Source organism: Anabrus simplex, chromosome 12 (assembly GCF_040414725.1).
Source record: "Anabrus simplex isolate iqAnaSimp1 chromosome 12, ASM4041472v1, whole genome shotgun sequence".
Lineage (NCBI taxonomy): Eukaryota > Metazoa > Arthropoda > Insecta > Orthoptera > Tettigoniidae > Anabrus > Anabrus simplex.
This window is the reverse complement of record NC_090276.1, coordinates 86,128,527-86,148,208: the sequence shown is the minus strand read 5'-3', so window position 1 is coordinate 86,148,208 and position 19,682 is coordinate 86,128,527. Positions and strand designations below refer to the sequence as shown.

Below are 19,682 nucleotides of genomic sequence, written 5' to 3'. Positions count from 1 at the left end.
ACTTGGACTAAGTTTAAACAGCTAGGGTGAGTAAATTAACTTAATAATGTTAGTTTTATTGGTACCTTTGAATTTAACTTTGCAGTTTTCTGCAGAGTGGTGTGTTGTGCCCATGTTTTGCATAGCTTCTAGTTCAAGTCATAAGGATTACAACCATTTTGTTTCTTAATCCACCTTCACATTATGTTAGATTTAGTATAATAAAAGAAGAAAACGGTCTAATTGCATTGTATTGGCCAATTTTTAGTGAAGTTAACAGTTAATCAGTCAGCCCATGCTATGTGCAACATTGTAATAATAGTTGACAGTAACACATCATAAACACTGATACAACTCAAACATTTTGACACTAATAAAATGTTCCAAATTAAAATTGTCAAAAGACTTTAAAAAGCAAATTTAATATAGTGTTGAAGGTCTGATTCATGGTTTCTGTGTCTCTTCAACATTCCAGTCTGAATAGTTATTCATTATTTAACCTCACTGTCCAAAGCTGAAGTCCAATTGTGTTCTTCTGAATTATTCAATGTCGAGGAGTTCGAGACTCTGTGCAGTAGCACAAACTGTTCGGCATTGACATTTTTGGGCTTATCAGAGTGTTGTGTTGAAGCAAGTTCAAATATGTCAGATAAGAAGTATTTACATATTTTACTGGGGAGATTAACATTTTGAATGTCATAGGAAACCCGGGAAATTCTAAACTTTTTTCAAATATTTTGTCTTTAATTTTAGGTACATAGTGGCTCACAAATGGGCATGTCCAAAGGAGATGACTACATATTTCACTGTCACCCAGCAGAGCAGAAGTTTCCCAAACCCAAGCATCTCCTGGAGTGGTATAAGGAAATGCTTGAGAAGGGCATTATCGAGAGGATAGTATTTGACTACAAGGACATCTTGAAACAGGCTGTCGAGGACAAACTTACCTCAGCAACTGAGTTGCCATATTTTGAGAGAGATCTCTACCTAACGTTCTTGAAGAAAGTATCAAATAGTTGGATGAGGAAGAGGAAGAAAAGTGAAAGCAAGCTGAGGCTGCCGACGCTGCAGCTGCAAGTGCGGTAAGTAGTGATCCAGAATTGAAGTATTATGATGCAATTCTCTTGGTCTTTCTAAAGATTCTACAAACTGTTCCAATTTTGATGGGAAGCTTTCCATGTTTTCATTCTTTCACAACCGTCCGATTCGGTTAATGGTTTCTGTCGATTTTAAGCATGTGGTTGCAGACCCTAAAATATGTTTTGAACCTCCTCCTGTTTCTGCATGTTGCTGCAGTGGCTGAAGGTTCTCTTATTGGACACTCTGAATGCAGAAAGTCATTGTCTTATTGGTCATTGCCAGTTTATGAAGAAGGTACTTCTCTTATTGGTCACTATGTGGCTAGAAGTTCTGTTCTCATTTTCAGCATTAATTTTATTTTAATGCATAATTCTTCATTATAGACTGTTACGCGTTTTACTATTCAGTCTGCAAACCTCTGTAAATTTATTCCATATCTCGTATCTTTAAATCATTAGAAGCGGAGTAACCTTCGTCATCTTAGACTCCTTATTCTTCTGTTATCCTCCATGTCTTAGTCAATTATTCTACTAGATAACCCAATACTCCTCCATTTGCTCACATAACCCCAAGACCGAATGTTTATGTGTACCACGGCATCCAAAGATTTATTTCCTGACTTAGACTTTTCTCGTTATTCCAAGTACCGCATTCCCCCTGCATTAGCACATTCATTTCAAGTCATTGCAGTACCATTCTGGGAGAATACACATCTTAAATACTTCTGTGATGTACCTGTTCCAGCTTGAGTTTCCAATCTGACATTCAGTTCCCTTATATTTCTTTCCCGCTGACATCACTTCAGTCTTGGAAATGATAATACAGTACTCATATCGTACTTGCCGCACCTATTTTCATGTTCTGAGATGTTATATTGCAGGCTTTCAGCACATCTGCCATTAAGATTTAATTAAAATAGATTAAAAGGAAAACTTAATTCTTTTATTCTATTTTAATTCAGTTGTTTCTTTTGTCTCCGTCTCTTTTCTTCTCTCCCAGATACAATACTGTTATATTATGTATTCTTTTTCAGGTAGTTTACAAACGTATTACTCAAAATTAGTTTTGGCAGACTGAAGAACGTAGCAGTTATAAATTAACTGAGTCAAAACTGAAGAGATGTCTTACACTTCACAAATACTCCTGGCTCTAGGAGTTGTAAGGATACCATGTTTCTGGGCAGGGTGATGGTGAGAATCTGTGTGGTATCCTTACAACTCGAACTATCAGGGCCAGGAGTATTTGTGAAGTATGAGCTCTACAAGAGAAAATTAATACCTTGAGAACCACCTTTGAGAGCAACGATTACAGCGAGGCTTTGATCACTACGGTTCTGAAATCAACACATAATCAGACATCTGTTAAGGAAAGAGATGTAAAAGGAATTGCTTACCTACCTTACATACATAACATGATGGATCGTATTGCTAAAATCTTACATTACGTACCACGGACGAACTGGGTTTTTTTAACATCAATTAAGATTAGGCAACTGCTGCGACCAGTTAAGGACAGTTTGCCTAAATTGCAACTATGTGGTGTCTACAGAGTTCCCTATATTTGTGACGGGGTTTATGATGGGTAGACTTTGAGAACGGTATGCACCCGCATCAAAGAACATAACCAGGTGTATCAGACTCAACCAACCTGATAAATCAGCTGTTGCTGATCATGCCTTAACACCTGGTCATGCTGTGATGTTCCAAGAAGTGGATGTTCTTGCCCATAAAAGACAATATCGCCAAAGAATCATCAGGGAGGCAGTTGAAATACCTAAATGCCAAGATAATTTCAACCGCAATACAGGCTACAACCTCAGTAAATCATGGCTACCTATTATCAGAACCATTAGAGAATGATTCTTTGCTGTTGCCATTCGTTGTCTCTAGCATGGGGCTAAAATGGCATCCGTTTTACATCTCAGGACACCATTCGAAGTTCCTTGTTGCTTTCTCCTAGCAACCTTTCATGCATCATATTTCATTTCTCTGCTGTCTCCTGATGAAGAAAGGCAAGGTTCCTTTTGAAACGCATCGAGTGTGTTTATATAGTTCATTACATGGGCCATGAAAGTCTAAATGTTCATTTTTATACCCTTTATACACCCAAGTTAGAACTAATTAATTCTTTAATATTTCATGTTTTAAGTATTAACTTGATCTGAGTAGATTATTTTTGATTTAATAAATTATAAAATCCAAATTTTGGCAGAAAATAAGCCCTCACAAATGCCAGTGCTAGATCTTAACCATTATAAAAATGACTGGGATCCATGCCAACCAACATAGCGTGCAATACTTATATTGAAATTGGTGGAAGAAGCGGTTCTTCTCTCATTGGTAGGGACCTGAAAAAATCGCATTTGCGATAAATGCAAATTTTTTAATTTTGTACTGAATCGAAGCCTACGGTAATTGTAATGTGGAATAAAAACATTTTTACACATAAATAGAAGTGCGACAAAATGTGAATTGTGACCCAAAATGCGAAATTAGTGTGAATATGTGATTTTGATGCGAATTCTGTGAAAATGTGCTATATTACTGGCGAAAACAACATATTTAGGCAAAATCGTCAGAAATACTCAAAATATGATGCATAAATCTTTCGACAGTTCCGATCGATGAAGGAAAGTAGCCGATCGATTGCTGCTTGCTGACTTTAATCGATATTTACAATGGGAATAGCAAGAGGAATAAAATATGTATCGATTATTATCGAAATGTAAATTGAGTGCCACGTAACGAGATAGATGCAGCGTTGTTTTCCTGTTGTTCCAAACAAACCAGTGAAGAGTAGAAAGTCCAGCGATCGTTTAGGTTATGGGGCGCACGACAAAAACTGTGAACGAAAGGGCTCAGCAATATGCAAAGGGTGGTTTATATGCCACAGATTCAGTGACAGTGTTTTGCAAGTATTGTAATTGCCGAGTTGGGTGGGAAAAAAAAAAAGATAGCATTGTGAAACATGTTAATTCTAAAAAACACGTGGGTAAGCGACGCGATAACGAAAGTTCAACCAATGCTGCTAGTACGTCTCAAAAAAAGCAATCTTCTGTGCTTACAGTTAGATAGTTGTACACAACAACAAATTTCCAGAGATAACTTCTCGAAACGCACAGTTGAAGTATTTGCCAAGGCAAATATACCTCTGGAAAAGCTGGAAAACAAAGAGCTAAGAGCCTAGATTACTGAGTTTCCAAATGAAGAGCTGCCATGTGTGAGAACTCTACGTGAAGTATATTTACCGGGTAAGTTTCGATTTCATTGATCGGGTACGGTTTAGGTATTACGACATCGAAATCACGCGCAAAATTGAAGGATACCGAATTTGAGTGCTATTTCCATATCGAACTATCCTACCCGTACCCAATTGATCCAGTAATTTTAAATTATTTTGTTATAATTTGAGGTCATTCTTCCTTTCTAGAAGTTGCATCTGACCACCAGAAAAGAACAGCAGAGGCTCTAGTGGGGAAGAACATCAACATACTCTGTGATGATACTTCAGATAGAATGGGCCATTGTGTTTTCATCATCATATTCCAAGTCCCAGCCGGACCAAAAAGAGAGCTGCACATTGTTTCTGTGAACTATCTATCATTGTCGCCATAAGATTTATCTGTGTCGGTGCGACGTAAAGCAAAAAAAAAAAAAAAAAAACCTATCTTGATGCAGGAAAAGCTAAAAACTGCTCTCATGCTGTTTTAGAAGCTCTGTGCAGTTACAGTGTTTGTTAGTGACAGTGCCCCGTACATGACCCGGTGTTATGAAACATTAAGTGTGGTCATAGGGGATCATTTAATGCATGTACAGTACTGGGCACATAAGATCAGCTTGGTTGGCAATACTTGGGTCGCAGTGATGACAGATTTAAATCATGTGGTTGTGATGGTAAAGTCTGCATTTTTGAACATAAGAAAAAAAACCAAACCAAACCAAACCCCATGGCACTACAGCCCTTGAAGGGCCTTGGCCTACCAAGCGACCGCTGCTCAGCCCTAAGGCCTGCAGATTACGAGGTGTCGTGTGGTCAGCACGACGAATCCTCTCGGCCGTTATTCTTGGCTTTCTAGACCGGGAACATAAGAAAGCGAAAATATAATTATTTACAATTCTTAACACCTGTCATAACCCGAAGAAATAGCTGGTTTCAGGCTGTCTTCTATTTGAGTGCTTACTTTACTGATGTTGTTACATTTTTCAAGATGTCTGACATGAAAGACAACAACAACTGTGGTATTAAGTACCTGACTGATCTGAGTGACCGAGAAGTGAATAGGCTTCATTCCCACATGGCTTTCGTCACAGATCATGCAGCTGGATTGGTTGACCTTCTTACTGAACTTGAAGAGCCTCTGTATCCTACCTCTCATCTCCTTTACCCCAAACTACATAACCTTGTCTCCAGGTTTACCTTAATTCGTGAGGGGAATTTTTCTGCGGCAACAAATGATGCTTTACCAAGCTCGATAGCTGCAGTCTCTTAAGTGCGGCCAGTATCCAGTATTCAGGAGATAGTAGGTTCGAACCCCACTGCCGGCAGCCCCGAAAATGGTTTTCCGCGGTTTCCCATTTTCATACCAGGCAAATGCTGGGGCTGTACCTTAATTAAGGCCACGGCCGCTTCCTTCCCACTCCTAGCCCTTTCCTGTCCCATCGTCGCCGTAAGACCTATCTGTGTCGGTACGACGTAAAACAACTAGCAAAAAAAAAATAATGATGCTTTAATTAAGCTCACTCCTCTACAGTAGGCTGCATGTAGAGGCACATTTGTCAAAGCTGCTCATTCTTCACAGTGCAAGCTAGCCACACTGAAAACTAAAGACCCCAACCATAAGCATTTTGTGTCAATTTCTCAGCTTTGAAACCAAAAAAATATAATTTTGAATAACAATGATAAATTAGATGAGCTTGAGAAATTGTTTGGAGTAACAGATCTCTCTCAAAACGATATCTGGTCTGGTTACTGTTCTTTGAAACATGCAATTCAAACCCAGATGAAAGAAAGTGAAAAATATGATGTCATGCTTGCATTAACTGCAGTTCAGACAGAGTTCAGCAACTGTCTTGAGTTGTTGTGGACCCCAACGAACAATGCAGATAGCGAGCACGTGTTGTCTCATTACAACACAGACAGACGGTGCAATTTGAAAAAAGCAATGCCGAAATACTGACAATGCTTTCGTTTGAACAATGAATTTGTATTGTGTGTGAACAAAGGACAATAATTGCACTTCATGTACTTGAAATTGTTAAAATTAATAATACCGTGCGATTATTTATTAATTTTTTTTTTTTTTTTTTTTTTTTTTGCTATTTGCTTTACGTCGCACTGACATGCGATTATTTTAACTTTGTAAATAGATGCTAATTTTGGAAAAAAATAGATGCTAATTTTGAAACAAATAGATGCTAATTTTTCATGTCCCTACTCATTGGTAGTACTGGCTGCACAACTGTATACCAATGTTCCCTTCTCACCAGTTCCTCGAGTTTTGTTTTAACTATGTTATTCATTTCAGTTTGTCTTTAGGTCTTTTTTCCTTTTTGTCATTCATCAAATATTACTTCAAATGAACTGACATTCTTCAAAATTAAGTTATCTTGGGTATATTGGTGTTTATTTTTAATTTCACTCTTTTATGCACTTGTAAAATAGATTGTCAACAATCAAAATGATGTTTAAGAAAGGAGAAACTGACAATCCTGATTCATATCAAGGTATAGCCGTTGAAAATACATCATTCAAAATCTTCATGAAAATCTTAACAATCAGGCTTGCAGAAGAAATAGACTCCCAGATACCAGAAAATCAATTCGGCTTCCAAAAGGGAAGAAGCACGCTACATGCCGTAAAATACCTAATAGAACAAGTCCAAGATACATTGAGGCATCCAGGAAAGAAATATTTTGTAGTCTTCGTAGACTATCGTAAGGCTTTTGACCTTGTTGATAGAGCAACACTCGTCCAGAAACTCAATTACTTAATAGGGGCTACACATCTGATAGCAATCATAATCTCGAATATCCTCAAATATAACTATGTCCAAATATCAGACAACAAAACCCTATCCAAAAACGTAACCCAAACAAACGGAGTCCTACAAGGTGACCCAATCAGCCCAATTTTACTCAACATCATGACAGCAGACATCACAGAAATAATCACAGATACCTCAGCATTGCTCATACTTTACGCAGATGATATGACAATAGGCTCAGAAAACATAGAAGAGCTCCAAGAGGTCCTCAATAGGCTCACATCATGAGCAGAAAGAAACGGTTTGCAAATAAACCACAACAAAACTAAACAAATGACCTTTAGGAAAGGAGGAAAACATGCACCTAAAAATACAATAACCATGCACAACAAAGCTCTAGAAGTAGTGCCAAAATTCAAGTACCTTGGAGTCACCCTCCAAACTACTCTAACATCCTACAATATCCACGTCAAAGAAAGAGCAGCCGCAGCAATAAAAGCCATCTACAACGTTCAACAACCTCAACAAATATCATTGGGTACAGCAATGCTACTGTTCAGGACAGCCATATCACCAATAGCAATTTATGGGATTAGTATCACCTGGGAAAAACTCACACTCCGCGACTTGATGACAATAGAAAAAGTCAAGGCCCGATATCTCAAGAGAATTCTAGGCATTGGAAAGTCAGCCCATTCAAGGTTAACATGTGTTCTAACCAAAGAGGACTACTTCATTGACGATATCAAAACACACTTTTGTCTACCAAACACCAAGCTCTACGAGAAGGCACGCCAAACTTTAAACGAGAAAAGAATGCTATTTGGTCCGACTTCTATTCTACGGACACCATAATGATGGAAGAGTGGAAGCAAGAAAATTATGAGCTATGGCACGTAATTACACGTTACGCCATTCGTGGATTTCACCACAGATTCTGCCAAACCAAAAACTTCCACCAGCCGAACGAAGACTGTGTATGTAACCTGTGCAACGATCATTGTGAAAGATACCATGCACAAAACTGCAAAATGAGGACAACCTCAATAATAAGAATGGCATTAGCATAGTTGACCATCTGTACAAAAACTGTTTTTGCAAATTGTGCACTTTCCATTTAATAATAATAAAATAGCATTTTAAGTAATTTAACTTATTAAACCTTTGTTTCAATTGAACCATGCGGAATTTTACAAAAATTGGCCTCTCATTAAAGTGCGGTCCGCAATCATGCCTAAGCTTGCTAATGTGTCCCTTGATCCCTTACAAGTTGGAGGCGAGATCATGAACAAAGTGAAGTTTAGTATCTCGCAACTTGGGCCAATGTAGGGATTTTTTTGCACTGACACAGATAGGTCTTATGGAGACGATGGGACAGGGAAGGGCTAGGAGTGGAAACGAAGCGACCGTGGCCTCAGCCTCAGCATTTGCCTGGTGTGCAAATGGGAAACCATGGAAAACTATTTTCAGGGCTGCCGACAGTGGGGTTCGAACCTACTATCTCCCGAATACTGGATACTGGCCGCACTTAAGCGACTGCAGCTATCGAGCTCGGTGCAGGTTGGTTTTTTTTGTTGAGAGAAGTAGGTTTACAACGTGATTAAAACAATCCAATCATAAACGATTGTTTTACTCGCCAACGTGCCTAGCAAATAATAATAATGATGATTTTATGCCCCCAATTTTAATGATTTTTGGAAATGCCAAACAAAACATACTATGTGTTATAAAAAAATGGAGACAATGGATGTACAAAATTAAACATTATGATAATAAAACACATTACCGCCACACCTGTAAATATCCATAAATGCGACAAACGTTCTTGTTATTTATTTTTATCCTTTCCATCGTGAAACTTCTGGCACTATCCGGGCACTTGATAGCGTATATAACCTTAACAATGCGGTCTCTCTCTTATCTCATTTACAGCTGTTTAGGTAAATCCTGAAGTGATAAATGTACTGAATCATGAAATATACTTAAAAATAAGGGTCTGGCTTTCAACAGCCGCAGTTGTCCATAGAATGCTTCCAGTCACAATGGATTACATTCGGCAATACAACTTGTAACGTACGCTAGTTGTCATCTGGGTTTGGCACGTTTTCTACAGCACAGCTTTATTTGGAAGGAGTGGCTTCTACTACACATAGACCAACTGAGAATATAAGATACCATCTCCAGAAACCATCTGGGAATAGATTCTCACAGTTTGGACCGTATAGTCGGGAACAAAACTATTTTTAAAAGCTTCAAAAGACGGGACCTCGAATGCTCTCGATGGCAGTGCATGGCTGATGAAATGGCCGGGAAGATGACGACACGCCGGTAGCAGGGAAGTTGGCAGCACAAGACCTGGTAGGGCTGCTGCTCAACTGACTGACGGAGACAAATGATTGGCTATTAAATTCTTTTGTATCAATATTGCATAATATAATACGAAACCTGTACCCTTTTTCTCTATGGGGTCGAGAATGAAGCGAGACAAATATTTGTAGCACCTTACAACTGTATGCCCTTCCTGACATCAACCTCATCAGAGGAATTAATGAGATGAAATGAATGACTTTAATGAGTAACTAAAGCCGACTAATTTTACTTTATGTAAGCCTAAAAGTCGTGTTCGACATTTATTGTCTTTTTACATTTAGAAATACTGCCTTCCAATGAAAATAGCCAGTTTAACTCAAATACATTCATAAGTTAAAACTGAATTTGAATATACTTTGGATGAGGTAGTTATCCCAAAAGATGGCAAGTGTAAATACTTAGGTACTTAGGTGTGAGATTTGAAAGTAATTTGCACTGGAAGGATCATGTTGATGACATTGTTGGGAAAGCATACAGATCGTTACATGTCATAATGAGGCTACTTAAAGGATGCAACAAAGAATTAAAAGAAAAAAGTTACTTGAGTATGGTTCGTCCATTATTGGAATATGCAAACAGTGTTTGATATCCTCACCAAGAATACCTAATAAAAGAAATAGATAGTGTGCAGAGGAAAGCAGCAAGATTTGTAACAGAGGATTTCAGGAGAAAGAGTAGTGTATCAGAAATGTTAAAGGAACTTGGGTGGGAAACTTTAAGTAAGAGAAGGGAGAAAACTAGACTTATAGGATTATATAGAGCCTATACAAGGGAAGAAGCATGGGGAGATATTGGTGAGAGGCTTCAGTTGGAAAATAATTATATCGGCAGGACTGACCACAAATATAAAATTAGAAGGAATTTTAGCAGAAGCGATTGGGGTAAATTTTAATCCATTGGGAAGGGTGTGAAGGAGTGGAACAGTTTACCAGGGGTAGTGTTTGATCCTTTTCCAAAGTCTGTACAGATATTCAAGAAGAGAATAAACAGCAACAGAGAAAATAAATGAAGTGTTAGAGGGCATTCGACCAGTGCAGGTTATTGTAAATAAAAAAATGTGTGTGATTAAATTAATTCCATCCCCTGGTCTAAGGAGTTTGGACAGCCAAAGTAGGGGACTGCCTGTAGGGGTGAAGTACAGTGGGGACTTCGAGGGCCCTGGGACCGCTACGGTAGCTGTGAAGGCCCTTCAGGAACTCTGAAAAGTGGTGGCAAAAGGGGCTCTGGTTAAGACGCAGCAGGTCGTTATGCTACTTAGGTTCCAGAACGGTAAAAAAAACAAAACATAATAATAGTAAACAAGTAAATAAATGCAATGTAAATATTAATCTTATACCAGTTGTATAGTATCATTTGAAGTAATTCCACATACTGTGTATCAGTTGACTATATTTGTAAGTAGTACAGGAGATATTATAAGTAGAATTTTGTAAACAATATAAATTTATTAAGGATGAGCTGTGTGTTTAATAGAAAACATTGTTAGCATAAATTGTATAATATTGTATTATAGGAATTTTTTTTTCTCTTGTCAATTTAATATTTAGTGCTTGACAATAATGTATTTTAGTGTACCATTTGCCACCGAGATAGACACCTCATTTGCAAATAAAGAGATTTTGATTTTGAAGTTTGTTAAAGAATAGCGTAAATGTTTATATGTATTATTTATAGCTCTTTATAGGCTAGAAGCCATGTGTTCACTGCACATAATTTGAGCATACTGGACCCCTCCCCCTTGCATTTTTGACTGTAAAAGTGGGAAAAACGGGCGCCTAATACACTAGTAAATACGGTAAAACTTCACTACAGGCAATCATTATCTACAGGTGACAGAAGAAAATGAAATGAGCTAACTTGTCGAGAAACAACCTGCGTATTGTTGTGAGATATCTTTACTGTTTTAGAGGTTAATGATCACTTCCATTTTTACCTGTTTTTCATTGTGTGTTCATGGAAATTGTCCTATTTTCATTCTTTGTTCTATTACAGCCCATCCAAGACCCTGATCCATTTATCAACTGTGACCTGGTGGATGGTCACGATGCATTCTTGACGATGGCTTGTGACGACATTACGAGTTCTTGTCACTGTGTCCAGCCAAGTTCTCATCTACGTCCATGTTGTACGAGTTGCATAACCAGCGCCAGGATCGCTTCGTGTACACATGTAACAATTGTAAAGGTCACGTCAAGACTCGCTACCGCTGTACTGTCTGAGATGTGAGTACATTTCTTCTTCTTAGTTGCTCGTAAATTGTTTTCAGACTAAGAGTTCCACTGCATGCCTGTCACAGATACGTATCCAAGGCACTTGTTGTTGTTTATTTTCATTGCCATTGTATGACAATGGTGGTAGTATATAAAGTTTAAACCTCCATCCTTTCCATAGTGAGCTCAGGAAAGTCAGTAGAACAATTGTACTGATAAAAAATTAAATGTTTCTTATTTTTAAATGCATATGTTAGTTAATTGGCATGGCATCTGTTATTAACATAACTAAGGTAGCTTCAAACAGCTAGATTATATTGTGTAATCAGGTTCCTTGGCTGAATGGTCGGGCTGAGGATCTTAACTGCATAGAGTAAACAGAAAATAAAGGTATGGAACTCAGGAGGAATTAAAACAACACATCCCTATATCATAAATGGAAAGTGGAGAAGAAGAATAGACCAAATTTAAAAACATATTTGTAAGCTGTGCAGAGAAGATTTGTGGCAGAACTTCGGTAAGAGTGAAGGCAAAGGAGACCCGTTGGTGGAATGGAAAGGTGAAGGAGGTTGTTAAACAAATGAAAATCATCATGAAAAGAATGGAATAGAGGTAGGAAAGATGGAAATAAGATTCAGTATCAGAAAATTAACAGTAATTGTAAAAAAATGTGGTAAATAAGGAAAAGAAAAAATATTGTTAGAGATTCACACAAGAGTTGTAAATGAATATAAATGGCTGATAAAGGATGTTGTGTAGATTGATAAACAAATCTACACAAAACAATGTTTCCTTTAAATATGTATGTTCTTTTTGTATTTGGAAAAAGGGAGGTAAGACTGTATTCATGTTGTGTATTGTGTAGAACCTTCAGAGCTTGAGAACGTTCGGTTTTGTGTTTCTAGGACTTCGACCTCTGTATACAGTGCTACGAGAAGGATGGCTATCCTCACAAAATAGAGAAATTGTGTTTGGACCTCGACGATGGGTCCTCATCTTCCGATCAAAAGCAAGCAAATCCTCAGGCAAGCTTTCAAATCTGTCTCACACTCATCATCATCATCATCATTATTATAATAGAATCCCTCCAGTGTGCTGGGTAGGGTGGTGTTGAACTTCTTAGTATGATAGGGAAGACAAGAAGAGAAAAGTATGAGAAATTAAGGTCAGAAAAGAAATAGGGGTAGAAAAACTGAGTGATAGGATGGAGTAGAAATTGAGATGATGTTGAACAAGTCTTTGCTATTGTTGTCTGTCCAGAAATGCCTCCCTCTTGCCACTGACTTCCAGTTCCCTCCTCTTCCCTCAGCTGGTGTAGCCATCCCTATGTCTTCTCCCTTCAACCTTTTTTTCCTAAGCATGCACATGGTGTGCTCAAATCCTTAGCTTCTCTTCTATAGAGTACATTTCCAGTTCCATTGTGATTTCATTATTCCTTACATGGTTCTTGCATGTTTTACATGCCTGCAATTTACTAACTTCTCTCTCTTTCACTGTACATGTTTCTAGTCTATGTGCGAGAATGGTTCTCATGAGCACCTTGTCTTACAAGACTGTAGAAATTGGAACTGCTTGCCACTCTGCAGTACACGTTGAATGTTTTACCCTGCAAGCTTTATGGGGCAGCCAGTATCTTTCACAGCAGCTGTTTTTCTTGTGCTTAGTTTCATCTGATACTGTTTGAACTTAGCTACCCGTTTATCCAGCCTAGTCTGTCTCTCCCCAGATGGCTACATTGTCAGCAAACACCAATCTGTGTAGCAATGGTGAGAATGCACTCTCTTGTTGGACACCCTGTGTGGTATTAAACATTCTCAGTGGTCATGCTCAACACGCACACCATTTGAACTTTACCCATCAGATATTCAGGCACTCCCAATTCTCTGAGGCACTTCCATATGACTGGTGTAGGTGCCCTGTTTTATGCCTTTTCTTAGTCAAACCGTCTTACTAATAAAAATTCCTCATACAGTTGCTTAACACTAGTATAGGCCTAGTTATACAGTGAATAAACCCCGTATAAGCGTTGTATATTTTTCTTACTAATAAACGTGGTATACACATTACATTACAATACAGCACATATACACTCGTTCCAAGTCATAGGAATCTCTTCCCGCAGTTCACCACGGCCAACTTGATGCGTCACTCTAGCTAGCTCCTTACCGACCTTGACAATCGGGTCAACGCACTGTAATCGGAGTAGTTACACAGCCCAACACGTGGCGCTGGCGGCCTATCTATTTGCGGTAGAAATGCATACTTCTTTATGGAAAAGATATTGACTTTAATGGCCAATTTATCATACTTTAAAGTTATGGAGAATGTTACATAAGTTATGCACCGGTTGCCTCTCTCCTCAAACTGCCGCACATGTAGGAGCCAAATAAATGAGCCTACACTTTGTCCCACGGCATCTTCCCCTTTCCTTATTTCACAGTTGAAGGCCATTTCAACATGCCATCACTGATTAACATACAACCACGCATTTATATTGTACAATGTGTACTTGCAGCTCTACCCCTCTTTATTGACCCGACAAAAATAAATTTTCTTTCGCCGACATATTTTTGATTAGGACGACAATCTCCTTCCCACATTTCACTATTGGCGTCAAATAAGTTTCTGATTCGCTGCACGACATCTCTCAGGGATAAATATTATGTATATTAAAAAAAATTATTTTTAACGTGTGAGCGACTGAGGAACCACATATTCTCTTCTCTTGTTTACCAGCATATCCATTTCTTCTTAAATGTATTTTTAAAAAAATCAACTCTCAAGTTCATCCAATCATAATCTTGCAATAATTCGACTTAAACTAATCTTCTATAATAATGAAATAAAATAGCAATAATAATTATTTAAATTCTTAACTTCTAGTTTTATTCATGATCATTTCGTTTCTTAGGATGAATTATTAAATTATCAAAATGTTCAATTACATACATAGTATTCTCATTCAAAAGAAATAAAACCATTATCTCATAAAAAAATATGTTGTACTTATTAAATAGAAATGTTAAAATGAGGAAAAATCAGTTAAAATATTTATCAATTATATTGTCTAGCAATGTTGTCGAAATATCAAGAATGCTTATTTATGACTTCCACAAGTCATTAATCTTCTCTTATTTTCTTAAACTTCATTCATAATGTAAGCATAATAAGTAATTTCCATTTATTATAGTTTCCAATGGCTATTCTTATAATATACCAATAATAATAAAAAAATAATCAAATAAGTTTTATCTGTCATTGAATAAATATATCTGCAATATTTCCTGAAAAATGTGTGGGAATCGCCTAACATAACATAATCACTTTCATAAAAAGGTCATACATCTACCAGGGTTAAATTCTCCTTTAAATTCAATCACCTAATTGCGAAGTTTCCAAGAAATGTCGTAGTTGACAACTATTTACTTGTTAATGGCAGTAATTCAAATTATGAAGATGCTTCCTCCAATAAATTATAGCTTCGACATTAATCAAATAAAACTTAACACAAACATGCAAAATTCTCCTAGAAAATACCAAGTTTATACCTTAGTATCACTTATTTGGAAATAATATTTTGACGACCGTACACCGTTAATAGCCTGCGAATCCAATAACTATATATAACCATATGTATATCATATCAACCCAACATCATACGCCACTACGTAATTCAAGACGCAATTATGACAACTACAACCTATAGTTAGTATTATGTTGTGTAATTACCATCAATTAACCATAAATACTTATCTATCATCATATTCTTATCATCAACATCATAACTTCACATTAACCATATCAGCAAATATATCCATCATAATATTCACAACTCTAATCTCATTATTCCATCGTATATACTTTCAATTACACATATAAATATCAATTATTCCTCTCTTAGTAGCATAATATTTCAATATCCCGCTATCATATCACATTGATGCTTTATGGGTTTGATTATTATTGAAATACAAGCAATTACTCTTTTCCTGTGAAAGAAATACAGGCATTAGTGCATTAGACTCATATCTACTTACATTTGGTGATGATTTGACGTTGAATGAAGTTTTACTGTCCTGTAAGATGATCTATTTCCATTTCGCATTGCAATTGAATTGGATCGTATTATGAATAACACATTTCTTTAGCAATACGTCGAAGAATCACTTTCAAAACTCTCCACAAATGAATATTAGCATCCCTACATATGAATGTTAGTTTACGTAATCAAAGACTACCTAAACCCATCATTCAAAACAATTATATGAATTCTTTTGCGAACACACTGCACATTGAAATCATTTCTCTAAGATATAAATGTTGATCTTACTGTAATCACATTCCAAACATCAACACATTACATTTCACGTAAAATATGGTTAATTTAAAAAAATATTAAACTACATGGAACTTAGCTTATTTCTGCCCACGTTACTGGACTGGGTTGGATTTCATCTCGATCTTCTTTGGTTCATCGGCTCCAGGTCATGTCTGCGTCATCTCCGGGCAGTAGTCACCAGTCTCAGGTTTGCGGAATCAGCAGGGTGGTCTCCGCCAGTTGTCAATCCCATTTTCGGCTTAGTTGCTCATCATGATGCCGTCATATACATGCGATAAAAACATACTTGACAACGTCATTTGTTCCGGTTCAATTATATAATGAACTACCTTGCATCTAATTTCTACTCTCAAGTAGATTATTCCTCCGTAAACAATTATATCTTCAGTTATAAGATTTGTAAAGTACTTTAAATAATCTCTAGTTTGACATAAATGTACTTCAAATTGGTGAGATCTAATTTCCTCTCTAAGTAATCCTTGTTAATTTCCAATTCGATCTATGGTTTCCGTCACTTTACTTCTTCTTCTCTGTTTATTTTTTTTAAAACGCTCGATAATCTTGATATTTATTCGAGAATTGGCGTAATATCTTTATATTATTAATTGTTCCTACAAACAATCATTAAATCTTCTCCCATAACCAGTTTCTTCCTTCTTTACGTGTTGAATCTCACGTGTTACTTCGTTCAGATGCTCAACATATAATGTGATTGTTCACTTTGCTGGTTTAACAATTTAAAAGATTCTGTATTTTTCTTAATCACGGCCGCATGGATTCTATAGGTCTGAACGTCTTACTTCCTGATCATGGCTTACTTGACTCATTATGTCTGTATTTCTCTCGACATATTCACGGCTTCTTTAATTCTATTATGTAATCCTTGTCATTTTATAGCAATGCATGGCAAAAATTGGTGTTGTAACATCTCGTTTTGATGTAATCAGGGCAATGAAATGGTACAGTTAATACTGTTAAAATTATTAATCTTAAAGGTTACTTTCATTGATATTTGCAAAATAATGTCGTGAAATGAAACTATTATTATTTATAAGCTTCATGTCCGTATTGATTGGTATCACTATATAGAAATAATATGAATCACCACCTTATCAATACACTATTTTATTTACTACCAAACTGGTAAATAGGGTCAATACCGGGTTTCGACCCCTAAGGGGTCATCCTCAGTTGACACATATAAATATCTATAAAAACATCACATATAATAGTTAAAGTTTAAAATTGATGTGTCGTTAGTATACTGGTAAGTACATATGCATGTATTATGGAATTTATAAGTTTGTTCTATTAGAGCTATTATGTAGATTTTCTGTTTCTTTGTAAACAGTATCAAAAGTATTGTATTGGATGTGGTTCATCCATTTGACAAAATGCTAGTGGATTGAATATGTACATTTGCTGAGAGGTACATGCCAAGCCAGTTATGTAGGGCTTACTGGTAGAAGTTTTTCAATAAGATACAACGAACACGTAAATGCCGTTAGACATAGACACTTCTCAGCCATGGGACAACACATCAACGATCAGAAACATAAGTTTACAGACATCAGTAATGATATGCAAATCCTCAAAATAAACCCAAAAAGCCCCTTGCTCAGTATACTAGAAGAATTCTATATAAACTTAGACAAATACGTTAATCCAAATTCCAACTTGAACGATAACATAGACAGAAATAATATTCTTTTTCATACAGTTATTCCCCTCCTGAAAGATTATTATTTAAAAAGAATAGATAAACAAAAATCCATAAATACAAATCTACCGCTCCAAGACCTCCCCTCCTTTAATCCCACTCCCGTTACAAGCGCTCCACCCATCCCTTCAAGCCTCCCCTCTACCGCCGTAAACTATAACCTCAGAGCAACACGCTACAGATCTCAACAGACAGCCATACAGAGCACACGATCCCAACAGCCAACGTAAGTAATACGATATATACTTGCCACTACATTCTTTCGATACATTATCTCACACACTTATTATTTCTACTTACAGATATATTAATTTACAACACGTCTCCACGATACAACCAACGTACAACCTAATTTAGATATACGACATCCAATATGCACTTCATCTCTTAATGGTGACCTACTCAACCTGTATTCGACACGCGACAAGATGAGAACATTTTCTCAATGATATTCAAGATTTCCAACTACAACAGCAGTATCCTACAAAATTACCAGTTATTACTATAATATATTATGCAATTTCACTCGTAACGTGTACAGCATGTGATCGATCCTATTCAAGTAAACATATATATTTTTAATGGACCAGCCGTTAACTACAACACTACAACCTACAGTACTGTCACAAATTTATATTTATATTTCATTTAGACTTTTTGAATATGCACATAGCACCACATATCAATACCATTATCTAATGTATTTTAAATAGGTATTTCATACCGGTTTTAGCCCCAAAGTTTTATTTTAACAAGACTTTTATATGTCTAACAAAATAAAGTGTCAAGACACAATTCTATTTAAAGACTGAAAACGGGAATAAGAGGTGCTACAAACTTATATATTAATATTAAGGATTCATGTTAACTAGGTATTACATACCAATATTTTAATCATAAGAATTCAAACCAACAAGGTCATTATGTATTTAACTGAACTAAACAAGTGAATCAGTAAACCTTACAACCACTACATGAAATGTAATCAGGATACTAAAAATTCAAATAGTACATCTTTAACACCCTACATTGTACCTAATATCACCATATATGTGCAAATGTAATAATTTTACCCCATATTATGTAAAACAAAAATTGTAAAATAGAATAGCATGTACCTCTCAGCAAATGTACATATTCAATCCACTAGCATTTTGTCAAATGGATGAACCACATCCAATACAATACTTTTGATACTGTTTACAAAGAAACAGAAAATCTACATAATAGCTCTAATAGAACAAACTTATAAATTCCATAATACATGCATATGTACTTACCAGTATACTAACGACACATCAATTTTAAACTTTAACTATTATATGTGATGTTTTTATAGATATTTATATGTGTCAATTGAGGATGACCCCTTAGGGGTCGAAACCGGTATTGACCCTATTTACCAGTTTGGTAGTAAATAAAATAGTGTATTGATAAGGTGGTGATTCATATTATTTCTATATAGTGAAATGAAACCGCGGAGAGATGGAGTAGTAGTCCAGCTCACGTTCTGATATTGATTCTGATTGCCAATTTATCTTAATTTAGGGAATAAAGGAGTACGTTACATTGACTAATACCATTAAAATGATTACTCCTAAAGGCTACTTTCATTGATATGTGCCAAAATAACGTCGTGAAATGAAACTGCGTTCTTTAACTGTGAGTAATAATAGTAATTGTTTTTATTATCATGGCATTTAGATTCATAGCAGAACTGACCACAATACTTTTGTCTTCTGATGTTAATCTTGAGATTAAGAGTCGATGTTCAATTAGAATTTTTAAATTCTTCAAGTGCTGCTCTCAGGAAAGGGGCTGGACAAAACATAAAATTCTTACTTTTTTCTATATTCGTTGTATGGATAACATAAATATTTTGACTCAAACATGTTTAAATTTTAATTTCAATATAATAGTTTCAGATTACATTTCATTCATACCTTGCACTAGAAATTTAAATACCGGGCGAGTTGTCCTTGTGGTTAGGGGCGCGCAGCT

The 19,682-nt window shown here is 36.3% G+C and overlaps 1 pseudogene; it reads left to right on the top strand.

Annotated features, from left to right (window-relative positions):
• The window catches only part of LOC136884163 (histone lysine acetyltransferase CREBBP-like), a 68,499-nt pseudogene that overhangs the window by 13,305 nt on the left and 35,512 nt on the right, over positions 1 to 19,682 (top strand).